The sequence below is a fragment of the Centroberyx gerrardi genome, chromosome 8 (genome assembly GCF_048128805.1).
Source record: "Centroberyx gerrardi isolate f3 chromosome 8, fCenGer3.hap1.cur.20231027, whole genome shotgun sequence".
NCBI classification, from domain to species: Eukaryota; Metazoa; Chordata; class Actinopteri; order Beryciformes; family Berycidae; genus Centroberyx; species Centroberyx gerrardi.
The window spans coordinates 19335163-19343655 of record NC_136004.1 but is presented as its reverse complement, the minus strand read 5'-3'; the positions used below and the strand labels follow the sequence as shown (position 1 = coordinate 19343655).

Genomic DNA, 8493 nt, shown 5'->3' with positions numbered 1-8493 from the left:
GTCTCAGTCGGCCCCCCCAGCGAGCCTCACACACACACACACACATATTCCTCTCTCATAATCAGTGTTGAGTAACCTGTGTCAGGGTTTCCCACACATTCTCATGTCAAGATCCCTCAAATAGATGTACCTTAGGCCACAGACCTCCATTTAACAGGATTATCTCCTATGGACCGCCGTTTGGGAAGATTTGTTTTGCTATATATGATTTAGCACAGAACTGGACAACTGTTTATACTGTAAGTCAGGAGATAACAGCAGGAGGAGTGAAGCCTCTGTTCAGAACGGCCATTCCTATCCTTACTGATCTGTTCTCAAATTAAATAAAAGTTAAATTGTTATACTATTTTCTCTTTTTGATGGAGGACCCCCTGGAAGCCCCACAAGGACTCCTGGGGGTCCCTGGACCGCCCTTTGAGAATCATTGGCCCACAGCACAACAGGGTTTTGTGCATGTTAAGACTGCATAGCTCTTTTGACACAGCAGTACGGGCAAATCCGGGCTTTAGTAGATCAAACAATGCATCTGCAGTATAGACCATGTGACGCACATGTTTCTACTGACCAGATCACATTTGCTTCTCCCGCAAATGTGAAACACAAACTGAGCTAGTGTTCATGCCCTGACTAAAATGCCTTCCAGGGAAACTCATGAGGCCAATAGATCCATCTTGAATGGAACCACGCATTGTTATTGACTTAGTTTAAACAGATCCTTTCATTTAACAACACACCTGTACATTTTTCACAATGTACTTTTCCATCAGCCATCCTGTTAACTCATGGCTTACAGAGGAATGACTGTGTATGAGAAACAACCTGTCATCGCTGTCAGCCGTGTGATAAATAATGAGTGTGGATTACTGCCTATCTGACAAAATGAGACTCCACAGAAAACTGTCTCACAGAAAACTCGATGGCAGAAGACGCGTGACTCGATGGCAGCATAATGAATAGTTTAGATTAAGATTTAACATTTAGGAATGCATTTCTATGATAATCCACAATATCTAACAAGGAAAATGACAGAGCTGGCTGGCACTCACAACCAGCAATGTAATGGTAAATAAATAGTTGGGTACAGTATGACCTCCTGTCAGTGATTGTCATCAGGCAAATAACCACTAGTATCAAGAAAAATGTTTTTTTTTTCCAGAAAAGCAATAAAAGATCATATAACTAACATCAGTTTGATAATACTTACATGTAGTATAAATCTAGGTCATAAAGACTTAGTAAGTCAACTTAATAAGTGAATAAGGTTTATTCTGCAAATAAAATGGAGGGTAAACAGAGTTTAGGTGTGTTTACCCTCCACTACATTCCTGCCTACAACACTCACTTTTTCAGAACTGTAAACACAGATGGTCAGCATTTCCTTGAATTGGTAATACTTTATTTGAATAGTACACTGTTGATACTCAACCATCAGATGACAAAAAATAGATGTTCAACAAAGTATCACTTGCCTATTGGATGTATCTCCACAGACTATGTAACCCTAACCCTGACCTTAGCATCACCCTAAACCTAACCACCTAACCCTCTAACCTATCCTATTATAGGTAAGTATATTTAGTTTATATATAGGCCTAGTTTAAGTATATACAGGAAAATTATAGTTATATCAATAGAGATACACTAGGTTACTATAAACTCACTGTTCAGCAGCGCAGACTCACTATCCCAAGTCCCTGTAGGAATTTTATAGTGATTTTCAAAGGTGTGCAAAATTCTGCAAGGAGGCAATTCTGCAAATTATTATCCTAAGCATGTGATTAGCCACACATGTTGGCTGAGAATCGAAAAGAGCTCGGAATATTATTTGTTTTATTATTTGAGGGTTTGGGTGCTTTGTGCCCAAATCTCCGGAGCGCTCTGCGAGGTATGCCAGGAGAACTAGCGGGCACAAGTGACTTTGTGAGCGTGTTGATGTAGGTCAATTGAATAATCGCAGTGCAAACAAATAACCGTTAGATGGCGGTGTGGTTGAATACATCCTGGCACAGTTGACAGGGGAGATGGTGAGCAGAAAGACCCTATTTTTCCCTGTTAGGGAACAGTGAGGGTGCTGGTGTAGCAACTGTACAGAGACAGAGACGGTGAAACACGGCGATGCTTGTGAAAGCAGGTTATTACAAAACCTATTACAGACCGAGTCGGTGAGATCACACGGCATCTTGTCCAGAGAGGTGCGTCACCGCTGCGCCGCCTCCGATTGGCTGAGACGCGCTTCCAAGGCGGAGCGAGAGGTAGAGACTTGACGTCAAGGGTCAGTGTGAGCATGCGTGATGGTGAGCAAGTCAACCCCGTGGCTGTATGAAAGGCAAAATCCGTCTAGCATCTATTTAAACACCGTTTGTGTAAAAGAGCTTGTCTCGGAAAAACCGGGCGTGAAGACGGTCTCATCTCGCCACCACAGCCCCTTTGTAAGCGGACTTCTCTCGGGCTAAAGCGTAGCCTATCTCCCCCTCAGCCCAACTGCCAACAACATAACCACGGGGACAAACCGACGTAACGTTAGCTGAGAAGGGAAGCGGGCTCTGTCGACTCTCATTTCTTCAGGCAGGTGAGTGTAAAATGTGGCCTTTCCACTTAGGAGATAAACAGATGTCTTTATGAGGATGTTAGGACGCAGGATGTACAGAAATTGAGTGAAACCTTTACCTTGCCACGTCGTCGCAGGTGTCCAAGCAGCGGTTTGAAAACGAGGTGAGATGTAAAGGAATTGGTGGGCCGGTGTGACCCTGGTGATGCGCTGACTGTGAAACACAAGGCCCAACTTGTCAAGATTATCCTTGATCTCTTTTTTCCTGTCTCTTCACCATGACAAAGAAGTGTGGACAATGAACTGCACACTAGAGCTATTATTCATCCTGGTATGTGGAGGCCAGCTACCTCAAAGTCTAGACATCAGGGCCTTGTGTATATATATATATATATATATATATGTGTGTAGGAAAGCTAAGCATGCATCACCGACAATGCCACCCTAACCCGTTGCATTCATTATACCCTGAAAGGTAGAACCGATAATAGATCACAGCACTACTTTCTGGGACACTAGAGCTTATCTGGCCATTAGGATTTATTGGCCCCTGATGATGTGGTTGTCGTGGAAACGGGGCTAGGGAGGTGTGTGTGTGTGTGTGTGTGTGTGCACCTGACTGTGTGTATGTAAGTGGCACACTCACATTATACCAAAAAGTTACATTGAGATGTGCTTTTTCCTCATGTGAGCAACCAGGAAGTAGTGATGGAGATGAGAAAGATGCTGCCTGTCTGTGGGCTGGATCAAGTGCGCTTTGTCGGGCGGTATTCACTATACATGTATGTTGTTTGCCTTAGTCTCGTACCAAGGTCCAAGAGTGACTTAATATTAAGCTATGAGACCAAGATGCAGCTCACATCCCGCCTGAAAAATTCTATTCTATTCTAATTCTATCACTATTCACTCCAGAAGTGTCAGGAGTGTTTCTAATTTTTCTCCACCAATGGTCATCTTTTCTACTTTTGCTTATTTTAATGCTGTATCTCAGCTTGAATGAATCCTACTTTATGTTATAGGCTATACTGTGTGCACTACAGCAACAGGCAATGCGAGCATATTACTTACTGAAGTTACTAATATGCTTAGGTAGCATTAGCTAGTTACTGTATTTGCTGGCCGACCCTTAAATCTAACCAAATGTGGAAAAGTTGATCTTTCAAGCAAGGGTTCACCCACTCATTTTCTCCAACGCTCTTAGGGTGCTGTACATCTTTGTTTCACAGAAATCCTGTTGAATCACTCTTGCACCAGAGTGAAGTAAATGGGATACAGAGAGGAGGATGGCCTCACACGGGGCTCTCAGGTCCGGCTGGGCCAGGGCCGAGGCACAGTGAAGTGAACTGGGTCGCAGAGATGGATTCCTGGCCCTGTTTGCTGTAGGCAGCATGTGACTGAGATTACACTGTAGTGCTGGGTCACACTGTGCCTTCCCACTGTACTGCGTGAAGGTGTGTGTGTGTGTGTGTGTGTGTGTGTGTGTGTATGTGGTAGGTGGGGTGGGATGGTGGGTGAAAGGTAACGTTTTAGCATGTGGCACATATACCCTAAACCATTATTAATGTGTTTTTTGCAGCCTCTGTTCATCGAGATGTTTTATTGTTGTTTAATGAGTAAACAAAAGCTAAGGAGGAGATACTACTGCCCACACACTGCCTTTCTGCCTTACTAAATGTGTGGATGTGCAAGATGGAGAGAGGAATACAGAGAGATGGGGATTAAATGACCAAAGTCGGCATAGCACACCATATGATTCTTGCATAACAAGGACTGAACAACATAGCCAGCATCATTGACCTGTTAAATTGCAGTGACCTCCCACACAGTAACAGAGCAGTATTTATTCCCTCCTTAACTTTATAGAGGAAACTGGCACCTTGTTGAGGCTGTATCACTGTTCACTCCTGTGTCAAAATTAAAAGGAAAGGAGAAGACTTTCATAGGTCTTTGTCCAGCAGACCCTCTCAGGAAGGTCCTGTGTGTGTGTGTGTGTGTGTGTGTGTGTGTGTGTGTGTGTGTGTGTGTGTGTGTGTCTCTGCTGTAACAGCTGTCCTTCATTACTGACTACACACAATTGTGCTGTCCTAAAATGAGATGAAACTGTCAAGGATTTAGCCTGGTCGCGTCTGGCCTGGTAATGAGTCAGAGAATCAATGAGCATTCAATGGATTTTTCTTTGTGCTTAATGATTTTCTGTGTGTGTGTTTGGAAGAGACCAGTGTGGTCACTCACTGATTTATTGGCTTTGGCAACTAATCAAACTTTTGCATAGATGCTTGTGTTTGTGTAGTAAAGACAGATTTGTTTTTAAATTAAATTTGGTATCTATAAGCCTCTGTACAGTGAGTATTTACAAGTATTTACATTGCACCTGTCTGTGTTTCCATAGGCACTGGGGAAACCAGTTTAATGCACAAACTCACAATGGAATCGCAGCTTGCACATCTGATCTAGCATCCTGATTCTGTCTTTAGGATGTTGTGTGTCAATGTACCATGAAAATGGGTGGGTGGGTGAGGTCTGGAAACTGACATTATCTCCAGCCTGCCATTGTTACACAATAAAAAAGACCTTAGGGATAGCATCAGTGTGTCTGTTTGCTCACACACGTATGTAACTGCTTGTGAAATCATGTGAGTGACACCTGAACAATCTTTTGTATAATTTATTTGGCACTCCCCCAAGTTCCAAGGTCTAAGTTTTGTATACATGGTGACGGTAACGTCACGGCCCACAGCTTTCTGTAGTGTTACCCTTGGATCTGCAGAATTATATAGAATTAGATTAATTATAATATTAGAAGAAAAATTATATTTGGAGAGGGGTTTCAAAATTCAGAGTTGTTTAAATTAGTCAGGAATGGTGTTTTTCCCACTGGAGAGATTAACAAAATATTGCATTGTGAATATTTTGAATTGCATTACAATTGTAATACCATTCTATATTATTGTAACATATCTTAATAGTAGCACAAGTGTTTGTTTCAACACTTGACATGACCAAGTGTCTATTAGAAGCAGGTTGAAAATAGACAGGTTTTTATTTCACATACACATTAAACTGATATGCCAAAGCCAAATTATATGTACCATGAATACAAACTTATGATTGAATAGTGTTTTTGTTAAACCTTTATTTTTCCATTGATAGTTGACTGAGCACATAAGGCCTTTTTCAGGAACACAGAATTTCAAAATCCGTTCAGTCATGCCCTCTGACACCTGGGCGCTGCGCAGTACAACCACAGCCCTTCACTGCTGGCTTATTCAGAATAGGTTAACAGATAAAGATCACCGTGGTAGTTTATGCCTAATAAAACAGAATGGCCTCTCTTTGATGGGTAGGGTGGAGACAGTGAGGATGAATATTTTACTGTGACTTCTTTACCCTTTCCAAATGCTGCCTATACATGTTCCCAACCATATTTTTGATTCACTAAATAAGATGACTTGACGTTTTATTTGGCAAGGGAAACGCCCAAGAATACATTACAAAACATTGCTGCTCCCTAAAAGATGTGGTGGATTAGCTGTTCCCAATTTCAAACTCTATTACTGGGCAGCACAACTCAAATCACTATAGTTGTATGGATGACAGACGATTTAAGTACTCGGTGGCTCAATATAGAAAAATCTTTTTGTACCTCCGTACCTTTAACAGCTCTTCCTTCTCCAATCCGAACTTAAGAGATCCTGATTTTAACCAATGGACTCTACTCACAATCAAAGTGTGGTGAGAAATACAAAAAAAACTTAAAATGTCCACATCAATATCCAGTTTGTCTCAATCGCTTATTTACATAACTTTCCCCCATCTACACTAGATGTTGGCTTTAAGAAATGGGCCAAATATGGCCTGATGTTTGTTCACCAACTCCTTCATGATGGACAAATGTTGTCATTTCAGGAGACTATGGATAAATATGCCATTCCCAAAACAGATTTTTATAGATACCTGCAGCTTAGACACTTTCTCCAAAAGCATAGCGACTGGAAAACTATCCAAACTCCCAACACTTTAGAAAAGTACTTGATTCAATATCAGGCAAAAACATCGACAGCTACTGGAATTTCCTCCCTATTCAATCTTACATCACTAGAGGAATATAATTCATTTTATTTAAAAACTAAGTGGGAGACGGAAATCCAAGAGGTTATTTCGGAGAGGGAGTGGAGGGTTGTTTGTGGCGAGGCACATCAAGTAACCAACTCAAATGGAAAACTATAACCAGATACTTTAGGACACCATCACTCACTGCCAAATCAGGCACCACTGATAGTAATGCCTGTTGGAGAATTTGTGGAGAGAACGGCAATCACCACCACATACTCTGGTCATGCCCAAAACTTAAAAACTTTTGGGACAGAGTATTCAGAGACGTTAAAACGGCCATTCTTGGAGTGATACCGGAGGGTCTTAGCAGCAGAAAAGAGATATACATTACAAATTACAAATACGTTACAAATACTGCTTGTAACAGCAGCGAAAGTTATCACACGGAAATGGCTTCAATCTGATCCCCCAACACATGAGCAATGGATATCCAAACTGAAAGAAGTACAAGAAATGGAAAGAATGACTCATAGGTTAAGGTTACAATCTGACAATTTTATTTCTAGATGGGCTTTAGCAGATGACCTGATCCTCTCTAACCTTTAAAAATATATCTATTAATAATTTCATGTAAAACCCTACTAGACATATTACCACCCACCATGTCAAGTACCCCCCCCCTTTTTGTGGCCTGTCATCTCATTATTTCTTTATAAGGATGTGTTTTTGTATGTGAGTCTGTAATGACCTTTTTTTTTTGTTGTTTGTTTTTCTCACAAATAAAAAAAATAAAAAGATTAAAAAAAAAAAAACAACAGAATGGCATTTAGCTATAAACAATAGATACTATGCCTGTGAACTTTACAAATATTTAATTAATTTCACATCAGGAGACATTTTTCCTCCCGCCAGGAAAGTTTTGTAGTATTTGTTATTTGCCAAGCCAAGTGCAAGTACTTGTTACTTCTGTGCTTGTTGCTCCACTCCAAATTAACCTCTAACATCAGTGTAGAGCTCCCATAATAGAACTGGGTGGTGAAATGAATAAATGAACAGTTGAATGAAAACTCTTGAATCTTACAGTTCGTTCACATTGCGAGCAACCTTGTGGTTGATTGGCTGCTCTATTCTGACTAACGGTGGTTGGTGCGATTCCATCTATGTAGTGGTCTGTGCAGCTACAAAGCTTTGAACAGGAAAGTAGGAACAAGGAAGTATTTTTTTGCTACTTTGGTATTTCCTTTCATAACATTACATTGTTTTGATGACTTGACAGCTAGCTCAAAAATAAACAAAACTTAAAATTACTTCAGTGTTTTCTGCCGACCCAACATTAGATGCAACTGTTCAAGTCATAGACATGGGATGTTTTGAATGGCTGCAATCAACTTGTCACACATTTTGCTCTTGCCAGGCAGAACGATTACTCATTCAAACTAAATTGCATCGTTAGGAAAACAAGGAAGCGTGGACAAGCTTGTTGACCATCCACCCATCGATTGAGGTCCCCCCCCCCCTCGCTCAGCTGTCCAGGAAATGAATGGACCGCCGGTTTAGTTTAGTTTATTCAGCTCCACTGTACAGGCTAATTGTTTTTACGTGGGGATAGATATGACCTTGTTGCATGTTGAAAATCTTGGCCTTGGATATATTTATTGATCTCTTTCCTGTCTTGGGTCTGGTATCAGGACCATCTGTGTGGATATTGCCTCACCCAGAAAAGCAGTTGTTCTATCACCCACTCCCCACTGTAGTTTCTCCTTATCTCTCTCTGCCTTGTAATTTGTTTTCTGTCCTGTCTCCTCCTATACCAACACATCATCATCCTCTTGAAACACTGGTCTTTCCATATACCTTACCTAGGGCTGGGTGATAATTCAATATTATTGTTT

At 41.2% G+C, this 8493-nt stretch overlaps 1 protein-coding gene across 3 annotated transcripts in view; it reads left to right on the top strand.

The window, feature by feature from the left end:
* The first annotated feature begins 2340 nt into the window (after nucleotides 1-2340).
* The window catches only part of slc23a2 (solute carrier family 23 member 2), a 42360-nt gene continuing 36207 nt past the window's right edge, over nucleotides 2341-8493 (top strand). For 2 of the 3 annotated variants that reach the window (XM_078285201.1, XM_071919073.2), the window contains exon 1: nucleotides 2341-2569. The gene's annotated coding sequence lies outside the window, so the exon portion shown is untranslated. The remainder of the gene's footprint in view (nucleotides 2570-8493) is intronic. The other variant, XM_078285202.1, reaches the window with a different exon arrangement.